Source organism: Mesoplodon mirus (genome assembly GCF_964341445.2).
Source record: "Mesoplodon mirus genome assembly, chromosome: 5".
Classification (NCBI taxonomy): domain Eukaryota; kingdom Metazoa; phylum Chordata; class Mammalia; order Artiodactyla; family Ziphiidae; genus Mesoplodon; species Mesoplodon mirus.
This window is the reverse complement of record NC_138980.1, coordinates 85,332,505-85,357,708: the sequence shown is the minus strand read 5'-3', so window position 1 is coordinate 85,357,708 and position 25,204 is coordinate 85,332,505. Positions and strand designations below refer to the sequence as shown.

General features: G+C 35.9%; 1 protein-coding gene across 14 annotated transcripts in view; it reads left to right on the top strand.

The window, feature by feature from the left end:
* The window catches only part of LOC309804101 (zinc finger protein 226-like), a 439,178-nt gene that overhangs the window by 342,271 nt on the left and 71,703 nt on the right, over positions 1–25,204 (top strand). For 9 of the 14 annotated variants that reach the window (XR_014294058.1, XR_014294059.1, XR_014294060.1 and 6 more), the window contains one exon: positions 19,930–20,279. The exons of 2 other annotated variants lie outside the window; for them this stretch is intronic. The gene's annotated coding sequence lies outside the window, so the exon portion shown is untranslated. Of the gene's footprint in view, positions 1–1,092; positions 1,257–19,929; positions 20,280–25,204 lie in introns of those variants that run through there. 3 more of the 14 variants (XR_014294069.1, XR_014294070.1, XR_014294071.1) reach the window with 1 other exon arrangement.

Below are 25,204 nucleotides of genomic sequence, written 5' to 3'. Positions count from 1 at the left end.
GTAAGTATAGCGCTTTCCTGAGTTCTACCAAATTATCAAATGTGAGAAGACTAATGAGAACCCAGATTTGTGGCCAGTTGGTCAGTAGTGTGGATGACCTGGGGATCACTTGAACTTGTGGTTCACATCTTAAGTAGGGGCAGTCTTCCAAGGACTCAGCCCTTAACTTGTGGGGTCTACATTAACTACAGATAGTGTCAGGAATGATTTTCAGTATACTAGTTGATGTTAGGCCAGTTGGGGTTGAAGCGGAGGACCTCAAAAGGGATGATGTATTATTAAATTACCCACTGACTCATTTGTTAATTGAGAGTTACACTTGGCAGGTCAAGCTATTTTCTAAATCTCGGACTTTTCATTTCTCTGATCTCAGTTATTTACTGGGGTAAGTTTTGTCTTTGGGACTAACTCTGCCTGGGTGTAGGTGGGATAGTTTCATCTGTACTAACTGATTTAATGATAAGCATTGTGAGTATGATCAGCATCATGTTAAGTGCCCATGTGAACTTGCTGAGGTATTTAATAACTTAGGAAAGGGGTGCCAGTGACAGAGTTTTGGTCCTTGGCATTTGATGGTGATGGGACTATATGACTAATTCTCATTACTCTCCAGGTGATTAAGAATGTCTGAAAAGATAGACATAGGCCATGTTGTCGGCACATACCTTTAGATTGTCTTATGGTGGCCTCATGGTGATGTGTTCAAACTCAGTTGAATCACAGTAAATCTGAAATAGACCTCTGCTCAGAAGAAACTGTTTCATGTTTGATATCTCTATGTCCAAGATGATTTTTAACCTTCTATTGATTGCCAGAGATCCAGAGAATGACTCATCATCTATGCTCTCTTTCTGTGTTCTCTTTAAGACAATTCTTCCCTCTATATGATGGAAAACTCTCCATTTACTTTATAACAGTTTTTAACAATTTATGAATTGGCCTCTCAAAAAAATAAAATATTTATTTTATTATTTACTTAGTATTTTATATTTACATTTACATTTTATATTTAGTATACAGCATGAAGAGTTTTGGGTTGTTTGCAGAAAGTTTAGAGTTATTATACTTAGTTTCCATGTTTTTTTATTTCAGAGAATTCATGAAGGTGAAACATTTTGGAAGAGTTGGGGGATGAGCTATGAGATCACTGAGGAAGATATAAGAAGCTAGGAAAATAAAAATTGATCTTCTCAATGTTTTGCCACTATCCTCCATGAACTAAATTGGGAATGTGATTTAAAACAAACACCCATCCTTTCCCCCCTCAGAAAACTGTAGATGGGGCTTCCCTGGTGGCGCAGTGGTTGAGAGTCCGCCTGCCGATGCAGGGGACGCAGATTCATGCCCCGGTCCGGGAAGATCCCACGTGCCGCGGAGCAGCTGGGCCCGTGGGCCATGGCCACTGAGCCTGCGCGTCCGGAGCCTGTGCTCCGCGATGGGAGAGGCCACGGCAGTGGCAGGCCTGCGTACTGCAAAACAAAAAAACAAAACAAAACAAAACTATAGCTGAGTGAGGAAGTACAGAGCATTCTGTCATCTTAAATGGATTTAAGACTATATATTAGCTTGTCACTTCAGCTGTGTACACAGATAACCATAGCATAAAATTGTTCCTCCAGGATGTCACACTTTTACCACTATTAATCTTTCTCTCAGATGCTATTTGATGGAGATCAGAACTTCTGAGTCATATGGCATTTGCTTGTCTTACATTTTTTAAAGGCAAACACATTTTCATTACATTCAAAATGTAAGTCTTGAAGTTACTTGTTATGTAAATTGTCATTAATGATTCATATCTTACAGGTATACATTGGAAACAAAATCTAGTTGAACATTTAGGTTCACCGTCTACTCTCGGGCATTAATTAACAGTAAAGTGTATTCTAAATTCTTGTTCTTTACTGCTTCACTGTGTTTTGGGGGTTATGGAATGATCTGGATAGGGGTAGAGTTGAGCAAAGGGGATTAAAATGTATTGAAGTCTTACTTATGTGCCAGATGGTTTATAGTAACTATCTCATTTTATCTAAATAGCTTAATGGTAGGTGGTCTTAAGCCCATGTTATATACAATATAAAGAACCTGACTGAGATTAAAACTTGCCCAGTGTCACACAATTGCAAAACAGAATTTCATATCTCATAAGTAAACAATTTTTAGCTTATCACATGCTGAAACCTGCTGTTCCTCCTCTTTCTCCACTTTCTTTTCCTCCCCTTTTTTCTTTCTTTTACTATGTATGAAACCAATCAAAATCAGCTAATGATCTCTGCTAATGCTAGGAATCAGTGGAGAGAAGAAAAATATACCTGAGACTTCTTAAAGTTATAATTGAAATGATTTACTGGCACGTTTGATGGCTAGGTTTGTATAATGCTTCTTTGTGTATGCTTCACTGAGCTATTATTTTTGTTTTTATTACCATACAGCAACAATGTTGAAATGTAATTAGCAGTTCTAGTCGCTAATTATATAATCAGTAGTAATTATTAGTTGGCTGGGTTTTCATGCTGCATATGATTCAGTGTCCTGTGAAGTGCTCTAGCACACAAACTCCATGTGATTTTGTTTATATTAATACAGTTATAGTGTATGGGAAAAATATGCACTTTGACTCCACAATCATGAGTCAGATTATTAGTGGTGCCACTGTGGACCAGTTATCTAGCTTTTCTGAACTTCAATTTCTCCATCTGTAAAATTGAGAATAATAATACAGTCGATCCTTGAACAATGTGGGAGTCAGGGGTGCCCACTTTCTGTGCAGTAGAAAATCCGTATATAATTTATATTGACCCTCTCTATATGCTGTTCCTCTGTGTATGTGCTTCCTCTGTGTCTGTGGTTCCACATCTATGGATTCAACCTACCATGGATTGTGTAGTAGGGTAGTATTTACTGTTGAAACAACATCTGCATATAAGTGAACCCGCGCAGTTCAAACCTGTGTTGTTCAAGGGTCAACCGTAATACCTGTTAAAGAATATATATATTTTAAGGTAAAATCATGACTCTTGTACAAATATAAAATGTCAAAGATTTTGTTCACTCATTCATTTTTTTTTTGATGTGGACCATTATTTTAAAGTCTTTATTGAATTTGTTACAATATTGCTTCCGTTTTATGTTTTGGTTTTCTGGCTGTGAGACATGTGGGATCTTAGCTCCCTGACCAGGGATCCAACCCACGCCCCCTGCATTGGAAGGCGAAGTCTTAACCACTGGACTACCAGGGAAGTCCCTATTTACTCATTCATTATTGAGAAAACCAAAACGATATTACAATAGGTTCAAAAGCGAATTCAAAATACCACACAGAAATAGGTAGCCAGGAATGTTTTAATGAATTTACAAATAGGTACAATGTTAGCTTTTTCTACAAGTTGGAGGAAGTCCTCTATTGGAAGAATTCATCTGCATGTCTATTGTCAAGACCCATTTTCATTTCAGTCAGTTGTCTACAATTTACGGAGTTGTAAAAAGAAAGTCAACAAAAGACACAGATCCAATAGAATTAGATAACTAGGGATATTGTGCCCTAGAAAATGCTTGCTTTTTATTGAAGACTCTCACTAATCTTTTTGGGTACATTTCAAAGTCTTCCACAGACTTTCCCTAAATATCTGCTTTGAGAGGTTATTGAGAAGTTTTTTTGCAAAACCACATAATGCTTTTTCAGATATATAATTATATATATTATATAATTTATATATAATTAAAACAATAATTAACACATGAAATGAAAATTTACCAATTCATTCAGACTACTAACATGTTAAAGAAAAAGTTATTATGACATGTGGTAAAGAACATTAACACAGACTCTATTCAGGGAGACTACTATAATGGGTTTTATAGTAGGGGAGGGAGATTGGGCTCAATGCTGAATACACCAAGGATAAATGGAGATTTATAGTTAAGAAGCAGGGTGAGGATAAGTGAATGAAAAATTATTAAGGGAAAACATCATGGGTAATTGGGGATTCTGGCTAAACTGACTTGACTCCACACATTCTCTTGGGAAACTAAAGACACCATTTTCACTACACTATTCTTATCACTTACAGCAATGAAGGGCTTTTACTTTCTTAAACTAACTCTGGGAGCAAACTTTTCAGATCTTGTGAGGGTTGCATGCTGTCTTGTGAGATGCCTCCTGTGTCTTTGGTTGATCCATAAAAAGACTTATTAGTTTGAGTAGCTATTTGACATTAATGTAAGATCCTACTCATTAGTGGCCAGATGATGGATCCTTTGAGTTGGCTATACTTGGAAGGGAAATTATAGAGAGTTTTCATCCTAAAAACAAACTAAAGAGTGGATTAACATTATATATATAGATGTGTGTGTGTGTGTGTGTGTATAAAACAGCTAGTTTTAGGGACTCCTTAACAAGATGAAAGAACACAAATTAGACTTGAAGGAAAAATCCAAGGTAATTTCCCCTTCTTAAAAACTGCCCCATCTCAGCAATTCTCCAGGCCCTCTTAGAAATAATCAGGAAGTTGGTCAGCTAGAAGCCAATATTCAAGAGCTAATAGAAGCAACTATGTTTGTCTTATAAATCTCTGTAAAATCAGAAATGCAACTCTAGAAGCAAGTTAAGACCAACCTATCTTTACCAATCCCTGTTCCCTTTACCAATCACCTGTTCCTCTCAAAATACTTGTAGATATTATAAGATCAGGATATCGGAAACAAAATTGTCCTGTACTTAAGAAAAAGAAGAAAAAATTTAAATAGTAATTACCATAAGATTTCTGATTTTAGACAAATATATTCCAAAACTCGTAGGAGGAAACTTACATTTTCTTTCTCTGTCCCATACAGGTGTAAATATTACCATATATTTGAAATGGAAACACCTAAGGAGATAACAAAAACTTGCCTGAGACTGAAAAAAAAGGAGGGAAAGAGGCTTTTTAAACACAAACTGCTAAAAGGGCTTCCTTGCCCAAACTCTAAACCACAGCCTCCTTAAGGTTGTTTGTCAAGGGCAAATATAAATCTTAAAAGTCTTCTCCCCAAGTAGTAAAAAACTTTAGCCATCTGAGCAAGCAAATTTAATTTATTCCAACTGTTATTTATGTGTTTGTGTCCGTATATTTGTCTATATTATGTATATCATAGATATGGTACTTTTCTATCTCTGGGTGGTATTGTCAAAATTAATATGTAAAAGAGCTCTATTTAACTGGCTTTAAAACAACCACAATTTTATAATGAATTAAAACGTAACAGAAACTAACCCAAATGATTTTCAAGTTCACATGACCTAGAATTAATCTTTAGTAAATGCAAGCTAGTTTAAGTTTAGGCTTATTTAACACAGACATGTCTTTAGAGTTATCAGCATTACATACAATAGTTTTATTCTAACTAAGTTTACTAAAAGTCAAATAAGCTCATGTTATCACTGTTACAAAATTTATCAGTAAGAAAAAACATCCTTAATATGATGACTAATGTCTCATGAAATTTTCATGAGTAATCTAAGTATAATTGTTAAGAACAACTGAATTAAATAGATGTAAATGAGATAAAAGCTTTTAGGTGAACTTTTAAGCAATGATTATTTTATAATATGTCTACTTAAATAGTTTCCCAAGTCTCTTTGGTAACTTCCACCCTTCAAATTTTGCTAAGTTAGGTTAAGAGATGGAAAATCATTGAATATCTAGACAATTTCTAAATAATATAAAATTATGAAACTTTAAGTAATGAACATTGGTTTATCTATGTTTGACTTCCTATTACAGAGAAACTAAAAATAAATTTGGTATTATTAGTAAACAAGTCTTGTACTTTATTGAAACATTGTATATGAAGTAGCATATGTTTCTAGAAATTATGAAATGTATTCATAAATTTGGTGATCCACAGAATGCTGGTGTAAAAGATAGTTCATAATTGTTTACTTCTTTTTTTTTTTGGCTATGCCATGTGGCTTGTGGGATCTTAGTTCCTTGACCAGGGATCAAATCCGGGCACCTGGCGCCCGGCTGTGGAAGTGTGGAGTCATAACCACTGGACCACCGGGAATTCCAATTGTTTACTTCTTTGATTCGCTAAAAATTAAGGTTTTTAAGGGTTAAAAATTCTAGTTAGTGTATGTAATGAAAACAACTAGAATTAATTAGGAAAACAACTCTGTATGCAAGGAGACTAAGATACATTTTTGCCTAAAAAAGGGTACCAGATATTGAGATATATTTTTGTTAAGGAAAATGAGAGTAATTTTGTCTAAACTAGAAGTTCTGGTTATGAAGCACGAACTAAATGCAGACAAAAAGTTACAGAGAGGGAGAAAGAGAGAGAATCTTACCTTTTGTTGTCAAGCTAGCTGAAATTGAATAAATGTATTACAAAGGTTATAAAAATAAGCTTTAATATCAGTAATATACGAATATAAAACAAAAACTTGATTTTCTTCCATCTGCTAAAAGGATAAAGTTTAAGTAGACTATTGGTCTGCTCCTGATAAGATTTTTGTGAAAATATTTTTGTTTTTGTTTTCCCCAAAAAGCAAGGGTAAGCACAGTCTTACTTACTGTGCTTCACACTGTCTTCATCAGATCTTTGATAGTTTAAAATTGAGTCATCTTAATATTAAAAGAGGTAAGTTTAACTTATGACACTGTAACCTTTTGTACTTTCCTTTGAAATTTTTTATTGTCACTTTGGTCAAATAGATAATTAAATATTATTTCATAATGATCTGTGATTCTGTTAAGTCAAGTATCCAAGGCTTTTTATATTTTTGACAAATTTCCCCAAATCAAATTCTAAATGAAGTTTTATTGACCTAGAAATAACTTTGGGGATTTCCTGAGGGCCCTTGGAATACCTCAAAAGATTTCTTTTCTCTCCTTATAAAAGAGAGGTATTAAGTTAATTAGGCTTTTTTTAAAAATTAATTATTTATTTTTGGCTGCTTTGGGTCTTTGTTGCTGCGTGTGGGCTTTCTCTAGTTGTGGTGAGCTGGGGCTACTCTTTGTTGCGGTGAGCAGGCTTCTCATTGCGGTGGCTTCTCTTGTTGCAGAGCATGGGCTCTAGGGCACGCAGGCTCAGTAGTTGTGGCATATGGGCTTAGTTGCTCCGTGGCATGTGGGATCGTCCTGGACCAGGGCTCGAACCCGTGTCCCCTGAATTGGCAGGTGGATTCGTAACCACTGCACCACCAGTGAAGCCCAGTTAGGCTTATTTTGATATGTTAAATTACATGGGGGCCTTCTCAAATAAGTGATGATAAACCTTAGGTTATATTGTATGGGTAAATGTTGATATAAATATTCTATAAATTATATGAAGTTCCTAAAATTTCGATATGTTCTGGTATAATGTTATCAATCATAATTCTGTTTTAGTTTTTATCTTAAATGTGGTATGTCACAAAAATAATGAAATTTCCTTGTCAATTCCATTATAATTAATCAGATCTTTAATAGGCATTTTAAGTCTTTTATCATTTTCAGACAGTTATTGTTTTACTCAGATGCTTTTATAAAAGCTTCCTGCAAATGTGTTAAACCTTCAGAGAAATTCATGGAAAGGAACAAGTAGTCTAGAATACAAGTTTCTGATAACTCTCAAATCATACCACTGAACTGGGTAAAAATTTATAGAACCTAAGAGAGAAAATGATAGCTTCATAAAAACAAAAGATCAAGGAGAGCAAGAATTAATGAAATGGTACTAAATAGACTGATGAGGATGATTGTAATTTTTATTTTTTTAAATTGCTGATTCTTTTTTTTTTTTTTTTTGCGGTATGCGGGCCTCTCACTGTTGTGGCCTCTCCCGTTGTGGAGCACAGGCTCCGGACGTGCAGGCTCAGCGCCCATGGCTCACGGGCCGAGCCGCTCTGCGGCATGTGGGATCTTCCCGGACGGGGGCACGAACCCGTGTACCCTGCATCGGCAGGCGAACTCTCAACCACTGCGCCACCAGGGAAGCCCCAAATTGCTGATTCTTTAATCTTATTTTCCAGATATAAGAAAATCTTTCCTCTTAAGCTAAATATGACTCAGAGTAATTTGATAAAGTATATCTTTGTAAACAAAGATGAAAAGATCTACATATCTTTTCTTTCTGCCTGATCCCTCCACAATTCTGAAACTTGTAATGAGAATTCTTATTTTCTTGGCAATATGGCTATTTACATAAGTTCAGTAAGAATCTGTTCTCCTTTTAGCAGGACACAATTGGAAACTGGTTATATCAGCAAGGCTTTGACTGGAGTGTCATATTTGAGAGAGACACATGGAGACTCATATATGACCAGACAGCTCTAAGGAACTAAAATTGTCTTTATTAAGCCAATAAAGCCCCTTGGAAAAACAGCCTAGTACCTTGCTTATATGGTTACCAGCAGCCTTACCAGGTGAGTAAGGAAGGTCACTTCCAGGAAGATGCAGGAACCTCAAGATATTTTGGGGACCTTGCAAAGAAAGCAATTTACTCAAATCTATAGGTATTGCAGGCAAGTCTGATTGCCAGTCCTTGACTTGGCTCATCTTCCTGGCCCTGAGAGACATTTAAAAGTTCAGTCTGGGGGCTTCCCTGATGGTGCAGTGGTTGAGAGTCTGCTTGCCAATGCAGGGGACATGAGGTTGAGCCCTGGTCTGGGAAGATCCCACATGCCATGGAGCAACTAAGCCCATGTGCCACAACTACTGAGCCTGCGCTCTAGAGCCCGCAAGCCACAACTATTGAACCTGCGTGCCACAACTACTGAAGCCCACGTGCCTAGAACCTGTGCTCCACAACAAGAGAAGCCACCACAATGAGAAGCCTGCGCACCGCAACGGAGAGTAGCCCCCGCTTGCCACAACTAGAGAAAGCCCATGCACAGCAACGAAGACCCAATGCAGCCAAAAAATAAAAAAATAATAAATAAAAGTTCAGTCTGAAATTTCTTTTGAACTGGTCCAGCAAAGAAGATTTAAAAGAGCCTATATGACCAATTGCTATTCTTGCTGCACTTATGCAAATAACCAGGCCAACTTGATTGAATCTAGGTTTATCTTGCAAACAAATGTCCTAATTTGGCTATCTTTCATAGAAAATGAGAGTGATTTCAGAGAGAAAAATTATGTTTCAGTAGAATCTATAATACATGCATATGAATATCAGACTCTGCTTCTATTAATTGTGTTTGAGATTTGTTATTTTCCTGTAAACTGGACTAAATCCTGAATTATTCTAGTTTCCTTCAGTATCTGGCTATGACTCTCCAAACTAATGTTTCTAATTCTCTTCCATCTTTTTTAAAATTTTGGCTGCACTGAGTCTTAGTTGCAGCACATGGGATCTTTACTTACAGCATGAGGACTCCTTAGTTGCGGCATGCAGACTTCTTAGTTGTGACATGCAGACTCTTAGTTGTGGTATGCAGGCTTCTGAGTTGCGGCATGCAGGCTTCTTAGTTGTGGCATGAAGACTTCTTAGTTGCGGCATGCGGACTCTTAGTTGCAGCATGCACGCGGGATCTAGTTCTCCGACCAGGGATCAAACCCAGGCCTTCTGCATTGGGAGCATGGAGTCTTACCCACTGGCCCACCAGGGAAGTCCCTCTTCCATCTTTTTGATTTGGAATCATTAAGAACTTAAAACTGCCCTTTTTCCTGAAGCCCTACAAAGGGAAGCTAGGTGACTTGATATAAACATCAGAGAAATTGCCAGAACAGCTCATGTTTAAACAATCTTCATGCCTGTTGCTGTATGGGTCACTTAGAAAGTTTACCTGAATATCTGATAACATCATCAGAGACATTTCAAACTACAAAACATGCTTTGACACTGATATCTAGAATTTTCTTGATTAGCTGCTCCCTGGGTTCAGAAGCTGGTTTATAGTCCACTCCAATCATTAACCTTTGGTTTTTTGTTGTTTGTTTTTTTGTTTCCATAGACATACCTCTTTTAAATACCTGAATGCATGTGTAATGTAGGCCTAACTTTGGGAGCCTCCTGAAATGAGTTTAACTGAACTGACCTATATTTAGGACTAGGATTCAGTGAAATCACTGAATTACTTAGGATCACTGATTCAGTGAAATTACAGAGCAATCTACCAGCTCAGCTTTTAATATGTGAAATTTCCAGGGAAATTTCAGAGGGAACTTTTGAGGCCCAGGGCAGATTGCCCACAAATACCCCAAAATGGCATATTAATTATTTGAGTTAAAGTTACTTGAGAAACAGCCAGTGCAAGGACACTCTGACAGATACCCTGCCTGTATGAAATCACAAAATAATCTTTCATGTGAAAGGTACCCTCCCTGCACCAGGAGGCAGAGAGACATCCTTGTAACCAGAGGTAGGGAATTCAGAGCTGAAAAGACCTTGTTACTTCTTTACTAATTTACTACCTCAAGCTCAAACTTGTTTAGGTTCTTTACTAATTAAGCATCCAAGCCAAAATTTATTTGTCTTGTCAATACTTCACAAATGTATTGTGTCTTTGTCTAAAAAGTATGAAAGCCTCCTGCTTTGGTCATTTATTTGGATCGTATATCTATGAGACCCCCATAAATACAAGATTAAATTTGATTTTCTTTTGTTAATCTGTCTTGTGTCAAATTATTAGACTAGCCAAAAGAATCCAGAGGGGTAGGAGGAAATCCCTCCACACTCCAACAATGATAAGATATCCAGGGTGGAGAATTTGATCAAACATCCAAGGGTGGAGGGTGAGAAATTGTATCAGATATTAAAGGTAGGGAATTTTTGCTAAACTAACCCATCAGGATTCTTGATAAAACTGAACTAAGCAGAACCCAAGGGCAAGTCTTAGTCAAAAAGAGAACTTCAAGGAGTCTGACTAAAGTTTGGTTAAGGAGAGAGTCTTTGTCAAATATCAAGATTTAGGCTATTTCATTTAAGCTGTTTACTGATTGAGTGTAAAATCTTTGGCTAAAAGTGGGTCTAGGAATTATAAATCACCCTATAGGAGAGAGTATAGAAAATGACCAAAATTAAAGTGAGCCATTGCTCTGTTTGCTAAACACCAAAAATGTTAAAAGCCTCATTAGATTTTGATAACTCTGTCTTCTGTACAAATTCACAACTTAGATTTATCAGGCTTATGGCTCCTTTCTTTCTTTTCCTTTCATCCTTCCTTCCTTCCTTCCTTCCTTGCTTGCTTCCTTTCTTTTGTTTTTCTCTTTCTTTCTTTCTCTCTCTCTTTCTTTCTTTCTTTCTTTCTTTCTTTCTTTTCTTTCTTTTTAATAATTGAGAATTTTCTTCCTGATGACTATGGATTTGTATAGTAAAAGAGAAATATGTCTCAAAATAAAGGGTTAGACTCCACCAGTCAAACCCCGGAAGATACCAGATGTGACACAGCTATCACACTAGGTCTCCAAGAATAAAAACAGACTTGGCATGGTTGAGGAACTGAGGAAGAAATACAGTGAGCAAAATAAAGGCTCTGGGCTGAGACTATTTCTAAGGAATAACGGTTTGATTCAATTATTTAATTATTATTTGGGCCGGGTAGTTTCTGTTGAATGTTTCATCCCCCTAGAAGTTTATCTCTGACCTTCTCTGCCCTAGTTGAAGCCCTGGAGGCTGATTTCTATAGACTACAGCACTTTGACTCCCTTGCCCTCTGGTTTCCTGTTGGGTTTGGTCAGTTGAAAATAGAGATATTTCCGCTTTCCCATTCCCATGCTCTGGTTCTGTGTCCCTTTAAGGCTACCATGTATGGTAATACTGTCCTCCCCTTGCTTGCCTCTACAGACCTCATGTGGTGACCATGGCCTTGTGACCATGGCTTCTGACTGTTGCAAGTTCTGTGGTCCCTCAGTATCTCTTATTGTTCTTTTCCCTGCCCTCATACCAATAGTAAGTTCTTTTCATAATCCCAGCAAAATTGTGTTTTCTATTTCCAGGACCCTAATGAATTCAAGAAATAATAAGAACAATTAATTATTGAGAACTAACTATTCTTGACAGCTCTGTACTTTATATATATTGTACAAGTGGAAAAACTTTCTCTTCTTCCCTTCTAGGTTCTTTGGCTGGTCTAATAATTAAATTTATATAAGACAGATTAACAGGAGAAAAACAAACAAAAGTGTAATAACAAGTATGCCTCATTTATACATGGGAGAGACCCAGGAAACCTGAGTAACTCTCTGAAATGGAGGAAGCCCTCACCTTAAATACCAACTTCAGTTAAAGACAAAAAAAGATGTTGGGAGTGGGGAGTCAGTTATGGGAGGTTACCAGGAAAAACAAGGGTAAGGCTGTTTTGCAAATTTAAGTTGTTGCCTTCTGCATTATAGGAGTTCCCAGAGATTTGGAGTCAGCCTTCTCTTCCTGCTATTGCAAGGGAGACACCTAACAAATGAAAACTTCTTTTGTACATATAAATGTCTCTACGAAGGGGTAAATTCTTTTTAGTTTTTAGAGTTTCTTCTGTGTCTGCAGTTTCTTAAAAAATAATCAGTCTGAAATAATCCTTATGCCAAAGAGGCATATTTTGGGGTGGCAAATTCTGCTCCCCTGCACTATGAACTCACTTCATTCTGAAAACTCTATGATGTAAAAATTTAACAGAAAAGGAAACTGAGACAGAGAGAATGGCAGTGATTTACTCAAGGCACGTATGACTAAAAAAAGGCATGTTGTTAATGATATGCTGTATTTCATAATTAACTTAAGGTTCATACTACTTTATAAAAATATAATATCTTTTTTCTTTGCATGATGTATTTTTCTCTCCTAAATGGTCCTACACTCCTATCATAAATTATTTTATATTTCCTGAATGAGGGTCAAGCATGTGCTGTCCCGCCTGTCTTTTATGAGTACAGACACTGTCTCTGTTGTTCCTTCAGTTCCACTTCCTCTATGTGATTCAGTCCACCCACCTTTTGATGTACAGATGTTTGGAATTCTCTGTCATCTGGGTGTGTTGGGCAGAGGCAGCTTTGTTGAGTTATGGATGTTTTAATAGTTGTAGATTGAAGGGGAGGGGCAAAAGTAGTTTTTCACTCCACCATGTTTCTGACGTCACTCCTGGGTTGCAACTCTTAAGAGAGGTTTGTGAACTGAAATTGCTTTGGCCTCCTTTTGTCAGAATGCCTTTCCTTCCCATGGGAGAATAAGATAACTTAGAGCTTAGAACTTATGTTTTCCAATGTCAAGGTAGTCTGAGAACAAAACTTCTGTATGAATTCTACCCTACAAGCAGCTAGAAGATAGCATCTTGTGATCTTTCAGGCATTTAGAAATTGTTGATTTTATGAAGTTAGATGGATAATATTATTTAATATTCTTTGATGAGTCTTTTCTAACAACCTCTGTCTTTATTGAGTCTCCAGGGGCAAAACCATCTTAGAAAGATGATTGAACACAATTACAGAGAGTGAGCTGAAGGCATGCACTCTTCAAGGTGTTGTATAATTTTAAAGGATTAAGAAAATAGTTCAAGAATTGTGATATAAGTGAAATGGGGATAGAATATATTATTCACACTGCAACTTAGATTTCAGAGAAAACGTAATTTTGAAAATTTGTTTTTTTGTATCTCTTAACACCTTACCCCCATATTTCCCTCCCTCTGTCCCTCTCCCTACTGGTAGCCACTAATTTTTTCTCTATATCTATTTCTTTTTTGTTATATTTATTAGCTTGTTGTATTTTTTAGATTCCACATATAAGTGATATCAGACAGTATTTGTCTTTCTCTGTCTTACTTATTTCACTTAGCATAATGTCCTCCAAGTTTATATGTGTTGTTGCAAATGGAAAATTTTCCTTATTTTTTATGTGAGTGTGTGTGTGTGTGTGTGTGTGTGTGTGTGTTCCACATCTTCTTTATCCATTCATCTGTTGATGGACATTTAGGTTACTTCCATATCTTGATAATTGTAAATAATGCCACTATAAACACTGGGGTGCTTGTATCTTTCTGAATTACTGTTGTTTCTTTTGGATATATACCTAGGAGTGGAATTGTTGGGTCATATAATAGTTCTATTTTTAGTTTTTTGAGAAACCTCCATATGATTTTCCACATTGGCTACACCAATTTACATTCCCACTAACAGTGTACAAGAGTTCCATTTTCTCCACATCCTTGCCAACATTTAATATTTGTGTTCTTTTTTATGATAGCCATTCTGACAGGTGTAATGTGATATCTCATTGCAGTTTTGGTTTGTATTTCCCTGATTATAAGTGATGTTGAGTATCTTTTCATGTGCCTGTTGGCCACCTGCATTTCCTCTTTGGAAAAAATGTCTATTCAGTTCTTCTACCTATGTTTTAATCAGGTTGTTTGTTTTTTGGATATTGAGTTGTATAAGCTGTTTACATATTTTTGATAGTACACACTTATCGTTCATATTATATGCAAATGTTTTCTCCCATTCAATAGGTTGTCTTTTTGTTTTGTCAATGGTTTCCTTTGCTGTATAAAAGCTTTTAAGTTTAAGTAGGTCTCATTTGTTTATTTTCACTTTTACTTTCTTTGCTTTAGGTGACAGGTCCAAAAATTATTGTTATGATTTATGTCAAAGAGTGTTCTGCCTATGTTTTCCTCTAAGAGTTTTACAGTATCCAGTCTTACATTTAGGTCTTTAATCCATTTTGAGTTTATTTTTTTATATCATGTTAGAGAATTTCTAATTTCATTCTTTTACATGTAGCTGCCTAGTTTTTCCAGAACCAATTATTGAAGAAACTATTTTTTCTCTATGTATATTCTTGCCTCCTTTGTCGTAGATTAATTGACCATAAGTGTGTGGGTTTATTTCTGGGCTCTCCATTGATCTATGTGTCTGTTTCTGTGCCAGTGCCATACTGTTTTGGTTACTGTAGCTTTGTAGTATAGTCTGAAGTCAGGGATTGTGATTCCTCCAGCACTGTTCTTCTTTCTCAAGTTTCTTTTGGCTATTTGGGGTCTTTTGTGTTTCTATACAGATTTCAAAATTATTTGTTCTAGTTTTGTGAAAAATGCCTCTGGTATTTTGATAGGGATTGAATTGAATCTATAGATTGCCTTGGGTAGCATGGTCATTTTAACAATATTAATTCTTCCAATCCAAGAACATGGTATATCTTTCCATCTGTTTGTGTCATCCTCAATTTTTTCATCAGTGTCTTACAGTTTTCCAAGTACAGGTCTTTTACCTCCTTAAGTAGGTTTATTCCTAAGTATTTTATTCTTTTTCATGGAATGGTAAGTGGTATTTTTTCCTTAATTTCTATTTCTGATAGTTCATTGTCAGTGTATAGAAGTGAAACAGATTGTTGTGTATTAATTTTATATCTTGCAACTTTACCCAATTCATTGATGACCTCTAGTAGTTTTCTGGTAGTGTCTTTAGGATTTTCTGTGTATAGCATCCTGTCATAGTGACAGAAGTAAAACAGTGATGGTTTTACTTCTTCCTTTCCAATTTGGATTCCTTTTATTTCTTTTTTTTCCCTCTGATTGGTGTGACTAAGACTTCCAATACTATGTTGAATAAAAGTGGTGAGAGTAGACATCCTTGTCTTGCACCTGATCTTAGAGGAAAAGCTTTCAGCTTTTCAATGTTGAGTAAGATGTTAACTGTGGGTTTGTCATATTTGGCCTTTATTATGTTGAGGTATGTTCCCTCTATGCCCACTTTCTGGAGAGTTTTTATCATAAATGGATGCTGAATTTTCTCACAAGCTTTTTCTGCACCTATTGACATGATCAAATGATTTTTATTCTTCAATTTGTTAATGTGGTGTAACACACTGATTGATGTGTGGATATTGAAAAATCCTTTCATCCCTGGGATAAATCCCACTTCATCATGGTGGATGATCCTTTTAATGTATTGTTGGATTCAGTTTGCTTATATTTTTTGAGGATTTTTGTATCTATGTTCATCAGTGATATTGGCCTATAATTTTCTTTTTTGTGATATCTCTGTCTGGTTTTAGTATCAGGGTCATGCTGGCTTCATAGAACAATTTCAGAAGTGTTCCTTCCTCTGCAATTTTTTTGGAATCGTTTTAGAAGGATAGGTGTGAACTCTTCTCTAAATGTTTGGGATAGAATTCACCTGTGAAGCCATCTGGTACTGGAGTTGGGTTTGTTGAGAGTTTTTAAATTACCAGTCCAATCTCATTACTGGTAATTGGTCTGTTCATGTTTTCTATTTCTTCCTGGTTTAGTCTTGGGTGCTTGCACCTTCTTAAGAATTTGTCCATTTCTTCTTGGTTGTCCATTTTATTGGCATATAGTTGTTCATAGTAGTCTCTTTTTTTTTTTTTTTTACGTGGGCCTCTCACTGTTGTGGCCTCTCCCGTTGTGAAGCACAGGCTCCAGACGTGCAGGCTCAGTGGCCATGGCTCACGGGCCCAGCCGCTCCGCGGCATGTGGGATCTTCCCAGACCAGGGCACGAACCCGTGTCCCCTGCATCGGCAGGTGGACTCTCAACCACTGCGCCACCAGGGAAGCCCCATAGTAGTCTCTTTTGATCCTTTGTATTTCTGTGGTGTTCATTGTAACTTCTCCCTTTTCTCTTCTGATTTTATTGATTTGGGCCTTGTCACTTTTTTTCTTGATGAATCTGGCTAAAATTTTATCAATTTTGTTTATTCAAAGAACCAGCTTTTATTTTCATTGATCTTTTCTATTATTTGTCTCTATTTCATTTATTTCTGCCTTAATCTTTATGATTTCTTTCCTTCTACTAACTTTGGGTTTTGTTTGTTCTTCTTTCTCTAGTTCCTTTAAGTGTAAGGTTAGTTATTTTTATTTGAGATTTTTCTTGTTTCCTGAGGTAAGCTTACAACAACTCTCATTTTAATCTAACAATTTTCATGGGTCAGAAGTCAGGGAATTGCTCAAGTGGATCCTCCTTTTAGGGGCTTACAAGGCAATCTATATTCAAGGCTGGCTGTCTGCATTTTCATTTGAAGGTTTAGTTGGTAATCTGCATGTAAAAATTGCTTTCAATGTTGCATTTGTCTAGATTATAGAAATCTTTGCCTTACTCAATCCACAGACATTCAAGAGATTAAATTAATTAGGATTGACTATAAAATCTTTGGTTATACCAGAATTATCATGTTATTATTTAGTTTAAATGACAGAGACAGAATCATATTCTTGATACCTTAGAATGAAGAATATATGTGAATATTTTTTTCTAATCAAGAATTCATTGACAGCAATAGAAATGAATCTGAGTAATGATTTCTGTGAAGATATATCTCTATCTATCTACGTATCCTATTTCAGGATGTAATGGGACTTCTCAATAGATTTTTGTTAATATTTTTGGAATAAATATATTTATTCTCTGATTTACCCTGCATTTCACTAGCTAAAAGTTTATCTTTGAGATAGATTTTATTGAAGCAATTAATAGTTTCTCTTATATCAAGGCATTTAAAAGTTGGTAGCTATTTAAGAGGAGAAATGTAAATAAACATACAGTTTACCCATTACATGACATTTTTCTCCTTAAGAGATTAGTAGTCAGTGGAAAGATAAAAAATTGTGGTATCATCTGAGAATCAAGTGATTTTAAAACCTGATTAATGTTGCTATTATAAATTCTGTTTAAGAAATGTTTTTTCAGACTTCATCAATTGTCAAAACGGAGATGCCGGCCTTTAATCACCTACCACCACATACAAACTGCCATAGCAGCAAGAAATAAACTGTCATCAGTTAGTGTGAGAGACCAGTGTTATCTCAAAGTATCTTTAAAAATGTGAATTATAAGTAGTATATGGCATACTTTCTAATTCTGTGCCATCAAGCTTTGCAAAGTGTGTTGTTTGATGCATTTTCCTGGTATGAGGTATGTTCTAATTCCTGTTGCCTTGGAGAAAACTCCCATTAGTGTCTGCATTTTATTTTTATCATTTGTCCAATGACCTTGGGAATGTGGTCATCAGGTATGAATGTCACTGTGTTATAACTTAATCCTCTTGCCTTTTTATATCTATTCCTCCCAGCCTACTTTCTTCAAATTCTTGAATTAATTTTTATCCACAAAATTAAAATATCGAGATTTGAGATACACAAATAGGACACTGGGGGCAAATGAAGAAATAGTTAGACTTTGGGGATTTGAGAACTGGTATATATAACATGCACTGTATCTTTCTCTATATATAGTCAGCCTTCCATATGCAGAGGTTCTGCATCTATGAGTTCTGCAACCATGGGTTCAACCAACTGGTAGATCAAAAATATTTGGGAAAAAAAATCCAGAACTTTCCAAAAAGCAGAACTTAAATTTGCCATGCTCTGGTAACTATTTACATAGCATTTACCTTGTGTTAGATACTACAAGTAATCTAGAGATGATTTAAAGTATTTGTGAGGATTGCATAAGTTATGTGCAAATACTATGCCATTTTATATAAGGGACTTGAGCATCAGCAAATTTTGGTATCTCTGGAAGTCCTGGAACCAACCTCCCCAAGGATGAGGATACAAAGAGAGCAGTGTATACATGATCTTGAGGAATGACCCCATTGTGCATGGTTTGCTGGAGAAGTATCAAGCCTAAGGAAAACTGGGTACTATATTGTATTCCAGTGGTCAGTCTTGAACTGTGAGTTTCCTCATCAATACTTGAAAGAATTTCCTTGAAGTCCCTTTAGAATCAAAGCATACACAAGGAATTTCTGCATTGATTCCATGGTGCTCTAATGAATTTGCTACGGTTCTCATGAAATCCCATTGAATGAATGAATAGGTTGGTTTGCCAATTCTGGATAACTTTGTAGGTTTCAAGATGCTCATGAATTATACTCAGTTGGCAAAATCTTTTGATAGGGTAAAGAAATTGTTGGTGGTATTTGCGGTCATATTTATTCTTTCTCCATATAGCTTTTATTAATATTGAGTAATTTGACCTATAATTTAGTAATAGTGTTGCACACTTTTTTGTTGCCCTTCATAATTTATAGTGACTTTTGGAAAGTAGTTTTATATTTATACTTTATTATCATTCATTTGGAAAAATTATAGCCTTCTTATTTTAAAATATTAAAAGAACTAATAAAGTTTTAAAAAATTCATTCTGCATTGGGTAACATCAAATGAGGAACACCACGTTAGGTGTAAGGATGATATAAGTGATGGTCTCTGACCTCCCAGTTTATAGTCTAAGAGATACATGAGGGAAATTTTTGTCTTTGATTTTTATTTATTTTTATTATAAATGATTTTACATTCTTGACATAAAGACATAGGCCATCATGAGGAATGCAGTGTATTTCAGAAATAGATGGTTAGATTGGAATATATGACAACGTTTGAAGATATTTATTGGACTTAGGAATGCTTATAAGTCTGAACATGAGACAGAATCTGAGCATGTTGTTTTTTTAGCCAGAAGTTTTATGAATATTTGAACTTGAATATTTTTGGTTGGGGAATGCATCCTCCTGTTTTACACTTTGCCACTCCCTCCCAGCTTTATTTCCTGGCTTTGACTTCCTGCCTTGCCCCTTAGCATTTGAGGTTGTATTTCCTAGTTTACACTGCAAATATCAATGAAGATTATAGAATTATAGAATTTCCTGCTTGAAAGTTATAAATGACATTTTAATTTTAAATTGAATTAAAGATAAGAAGAATAAATCATATTTCCCAAAGCTGATATTCAATCAAAATGTATAAATCTGGCTATACCAATGGGTATGTTGTGCTCATTCTGATTAGGCATTTCATTCTTTCTAGTTTTTGGGTCTATACTGTACTAGTTGTAACATATTTTGAATATCAACCCTGATTAACATAATTCCAACAGGGTGTATTTGTGTGTGTATGTGTATGTGCAGTCCATTTCTATCTAGTGCAAGCACTCTGCATGCCATGTTTTCTATGAGATAAAATTCTTCAACATCAGTAGGCTCCTTGTTTAACTTTGCTTCCTGCGCTAACAAATGACTTTTTGTTCAAGGATGACAAGAGATCAATTAAAAAGAAAGAATAATGTTAATCCAAGATGGAATACACCCACCCTAATTGAAGAATAGTGGACAAGAATCTGGTCAATGAATTATAACCTCATTTTAAAATTCATTCATCCATTTGATAATTAATTCTGATGGCATCTTACATAATCATCAGAGGCTTTCCCTGCAAAGTACATGAAGGTAAATGAACCTCTACTTGAAGCTTGACATCTATCTTTGGCTCACTGTTGAAGAACACATTATAATGTAGCAACAGACAGGATGCCTGATCACTCAAGTTCGGTGAAGAAACAAGAAAGATTAATAACACTGCTGTGTAATGGAATAATGTCAGGTACGAAACACTGTATCCTCTACCTTCGAAAGTGTTCTTTAATCCTGTGGATTTACAAATACTTCATTTTCATTTTGTGATTAGAAAAAAATATTAAATTCTCATTTGAGTATGATTTCTAACTTTAGTAAAAGTAGAGAGAAGGGAATAATAAAAATTCTTGTTAGTGAGAGAAGTTTGTCGTTGGAGTTGCCTCTTCACCTGGTTAAGTTTCAAGAATAAATTAGGAAAATGAAGGGCTTTACCATCAGAACGTGAAGCCAGTCCATAAATAAGAGTCAGGGGCTGATCCAAGAGAGTCTCCAGACATGCCTTACCAAAGATAAGAATAGTTTTCGCAGCCTCTGAAGTTGGTCCCTGTTGCTTACAGAGCCTTGTGCACTAATAGATGCCCCTTGGGGAGTACAGCGCTCTTTAGTGGTCACTTGCCATCAGCTACGCTCAGGGAACTAAGTATACTGCTGACCTCTCTGAGGTGTACTACCAAAAGTAAGTCACAGTCCTGATAAAGGAGTTTAGAGGGCGCATTAATGAATGTTCCAATCACAGAAGCCTCTTTTCTTTAAACCTCCCTCAACCAAGGGATTTATACAAATTTAATATCGCCCAATTGTCTCAATATTTAAATACGACCCTTTCCTCTTGGAGTTTGGAATTCATCCAAAGGTAAGGAGTTGTGTTGGTTCTCTAACAAGCTCCAGAACGATAGGATTGGCCCTTTGGTGAAGTTCTTCTCCTCTCACTGGTTTTTATCTTCTTTGAGTGCCTTTTTCTATTTCAGTCAACACAAGTGGGAGATTTATTTTTTATTAAGTCTTTAACTTTTGACTTCTTAGTGAAAGAAAATACCACCCTGCTAGAAATGAACATATTTTATTGTTAGCAATTGCTGACAAATGCAAGCTTATGCCTGTCTCCTTAAAGCAGTCTATTCAACACTAAAATCAACATGATAACTCAAAACTCCCATCTCTTCTAAAGGCAAGATATTCACAAATAAAACACTTGCTACATAAATATACTTGACAACTAGCAACTCCCATTTCCTCTATTCTGAAGGCAAAATAATCACAAACAAAAGTTTTAAAGAAAATCTGTATACCTTCATTTGAGGTTTAAGGATTGCCTTGAGTGCTAGAGACTGAGACTGATATCAGATATTAGATCAGCAGAGTAAAGGAAGAGAGAAATGAGTGCAAAGGGACCTGGATTTTTCTGTTCTTATAAATTTTAAAAAATTCTTGACAACCAGAATCATCCTTAGATCACTTATTTTCCTGTCTAGTTTTTTCTTTGTAACTTTAATTATCTTTGCTGCTGCCTGTGTGTCTTACCTTTTTAATGTAATGTCTTAATATTTAATGTTGAGATGTGCTTTTGGAGAGATAGTTCCAAGGTTCAGCTGTAAAATCATCATTCGTAGTGTAAGAAATCATGTGGCCGAACCCCAAGACATCAAATAGAAAATAGATTTATGACACAAAAAAGAAAAAAAACTTGGCCATTGACTTTTATAGAGAACAAAGATGAAATCTTTAATCTTTTAATCTTTACAGGAAAAGGGCCTTCTCATTTAAAATAGATATAGAGAAGTGAATTGCAAGTGAAGTGCTCATATACAAATCTAGGACTTCTAAAACATATTAAAATGTTTGTTCATCTTTTGTAGACCTTGTATACTTCTGTGTCCTGAGCCAGCATTTGAACCTAGGTTCTGAATGTAATGGAAGTCACTGATCACTATCAAGTTTATTGTTTTATTTTCATAGCAAGTAATGTCATAACAATTATTGCTGTCCCAGTAAGGAAGTCTAACTATTTCACATAAATGAAACACCACATAATAAGATATTAAATCATATGAAACAAAACTGACTTTTGAGTCTATTGTCACCTAAGGACAGTGGATGGTAATTTCTCCTTATGATTCTATGGGTAGCTAATTTATTATTTTCTCATGTACTTGGCTTATTATAGAGCCCTGCAACCCTTTCAGAGCTCCACCACTTATTTGTCAGATCATTAACTAAAAATGTAAAAACTGGTTACTATTGTGTCATCTGCTTAAGTAATTACACAGAAATAAACCACATTTTTCTATCACTTTACTTGGTATCTTCTGCACTCGTAGCCATAATACATTGCAAATACATAGGTTTCTCTTCAGCCAAGACCTGTCATTGTCCTTTCAGACTTCAGCATTCATGTTAATGACTCTGATCACTCTGATCTCATCAATCTTTCATGTCTTCCACTCTAATGATCTTGATCTATTCTTTATTGAGTGTATAGAACTTTTCTATAGCTCAGATTCAACTTACCAAAGATCTGGAACACTGACATTAAGTCTCTGACCATTCTTATATTTCTCCTACTTCCATTTTTTCCTCCTCTTTTTCAAGTGCATTATGACATCATTTCTCTCACCTCTCTAAATATTTCCAAGACATTTCCTTCTCTTATTATTTGCTTCTCTCTGTATATTCTGAACTTAATGGTCACATACTTCATAGATGTACCCATTAACCATAAAATCACAAATATACATTTCCAGTTTAAACTTCTCTCCTGAGCTACAAACACAAATTTCCAACATGTTTCCTGAATTGCTCAAATATACTTTCAAATCAGAGATCTTGCATACATCTTCATCTTGCATTCTCTATTATACTTTATTAAGTCATTAAGAATAGAATCCTTGTAATCTCCATTTCTCTCATATTTTGTAATTATTTTTTCTGTCACCAAGACTTAATTCTACCTATTCATAAAGCTTTACTCAGTGTTTCTAGAAGAAATATAATCTCCTTTATCTTCTTCCCTAGAATATTCTATTTATCCTTTTTTGAAAATACAGACCACATTTTACAGTATTTTTGTTGGGTCCCAAATTTAAGCCAACTGAACAGATATTTATTTGTTGAGCATGTATTTTATGCCAGGCACTATGTTGAGAACTTGGAATATGTCAGTGAACAAAACAAAAATTCCTGCCCTTATGGGAAGGGAGACAGATAATGAGTAATATACATCATAAGTAAGTTAGCTACATGGTATGTTAAAAAATGACAAGGTTATGAAAAAGAGAAAAAATGAGAGCTGGACAAAGGGAGTCTGGCTGGTATTGGGGGACAGGTTAAATCTGAAATAGAATGGGTAAGATAGACCTTGTTGAGGAGATAATTTGAGCAAAAGCATGAAGATAGTGAGGGGATCACCCATGTGACAATCTGGAGAATGAACTTCTAAGGAAAGGAAAGAGATAGTGCAAGACCCTAGTTTTGAGTGTGCCCGGTTTGTAACAAGGGGAAGAAAACTAGGAGAGGAAGTGAGAGAGATAGCAGAGGCTACATTATGTAGGGCCCTATAGGTCCTCAGGGACACTGGCTTGTACTCAGAACAAAAGGTAACCATTGGATGATTCTGAACTGAGGAGTGACAAATATTATATTATTTACATTTTGCAGGGATCATTCTGGTTGCTGTGTTGAGAACAGACAGGAGGGGAGCAAAGGGAAAAACAGAAATCCATGCTAGACATGATACAGAATGGAACTAGGATGGTAACAATGAAGGAGTTCAGAAGTGGTCAGATTCTAATTATATTCTGAGGGCAGAGCCAATAGGACTTGCTGGTATTTGGGATATGGGTTGTGAAGGAAAGGAAGAAATTGACAATGATTCCAAGAATTTTGACCTGAGCAACTGAAAGTATGGAATTGTCCTCACTTGAGAAAGTTGTAGATAGAGCAAGTGTGGAGGGTAAGATTAACAGTTCAATTTTGGATATGGTAACTTTTTGGATATAGTAAGTTTGAGATATCTATTAGACAACCAAGTGAAGCTGCTGAGAAGATTATTGAATGTATGAGATTAGAATTGAGGAGAGAGATCTGAGCTGAGATGGATATATATATATCTCATACATAAAATGTATAGCCATGGAACTTAATGAAGTCACCAAGAATGAGAGAGTTTGGGGCTCTTCTACATTAAGAAATCAGTGAGAAGAAAAATAATTATCAAAGGAAATGGAGAAGAAGTGATTAGTGATGCTGGAGGAAAACCAAGAGACGATGATGTCTCGGATGACAAGTGAAATAAGTACATGGAGGGAATGCAAGTTATTCACTGCAATAGGGGTGACTTGAGATGAAAACTAAGAGTGAGTGCTGGATTTACTAACACGGAGGTCATAGGGAAAGTAGTGTAGAAGTGGCAGTTAGAACCCAGAGAATCTCCAAGCTCAATACTGTAAAGACTGTGGGAAGCAAAAAAGAGAAAAAAGAAAAAAAAAATCCAACACTTGAAATGCTTGTAAGGGAAGGAGTATTCTAAGGGAATAATCAGCCTTTTGTTAAAGCTAGAAAATGAAGAAAATATTCAGAAATATTAAGATGGAGGGTTTTGATGATGCTGAATAGTGAATTTCAGAGGAGAGGGTGGAAGAGTTTTTGAAGTTTGGGTGGAAGTGGGGGAAAGAGAGGATGTGATTTGTATCTACTAGTGGAGATTAGGGTGCAGGTGATGGATGATATCTTGGGATTCTGAATTCTTATGGTAACATTATAGAGAATAAAGGGAATAATGAGATTAGTCCTGTTGGAATCAACACAGATTGTGGCAAAGGTGTGAGTTTTGGGAATAGGAAGTGGTTAGATTTTGGGGTTCCTTCTTGAATCCACTGATCTAGGGTCAAGATGATAGTTAAAGCCATCTTGAGATATAGTCAGCCTCAATACACAGACTTCCTCTTGACCTCTGATAAAAGGGGTAGAAGATCTAGAGGAGGCTTGGTATTAATTCCAGTCATTTAGTTGAGGAACAAACTTATACCAAACCTGGAGGCTCCAACTTAACCCCTTTAATGAGATTGATAGCTGGGGAAGCTGAGCATCACTCTCTCTCTCTCTCTTTTATTGAAG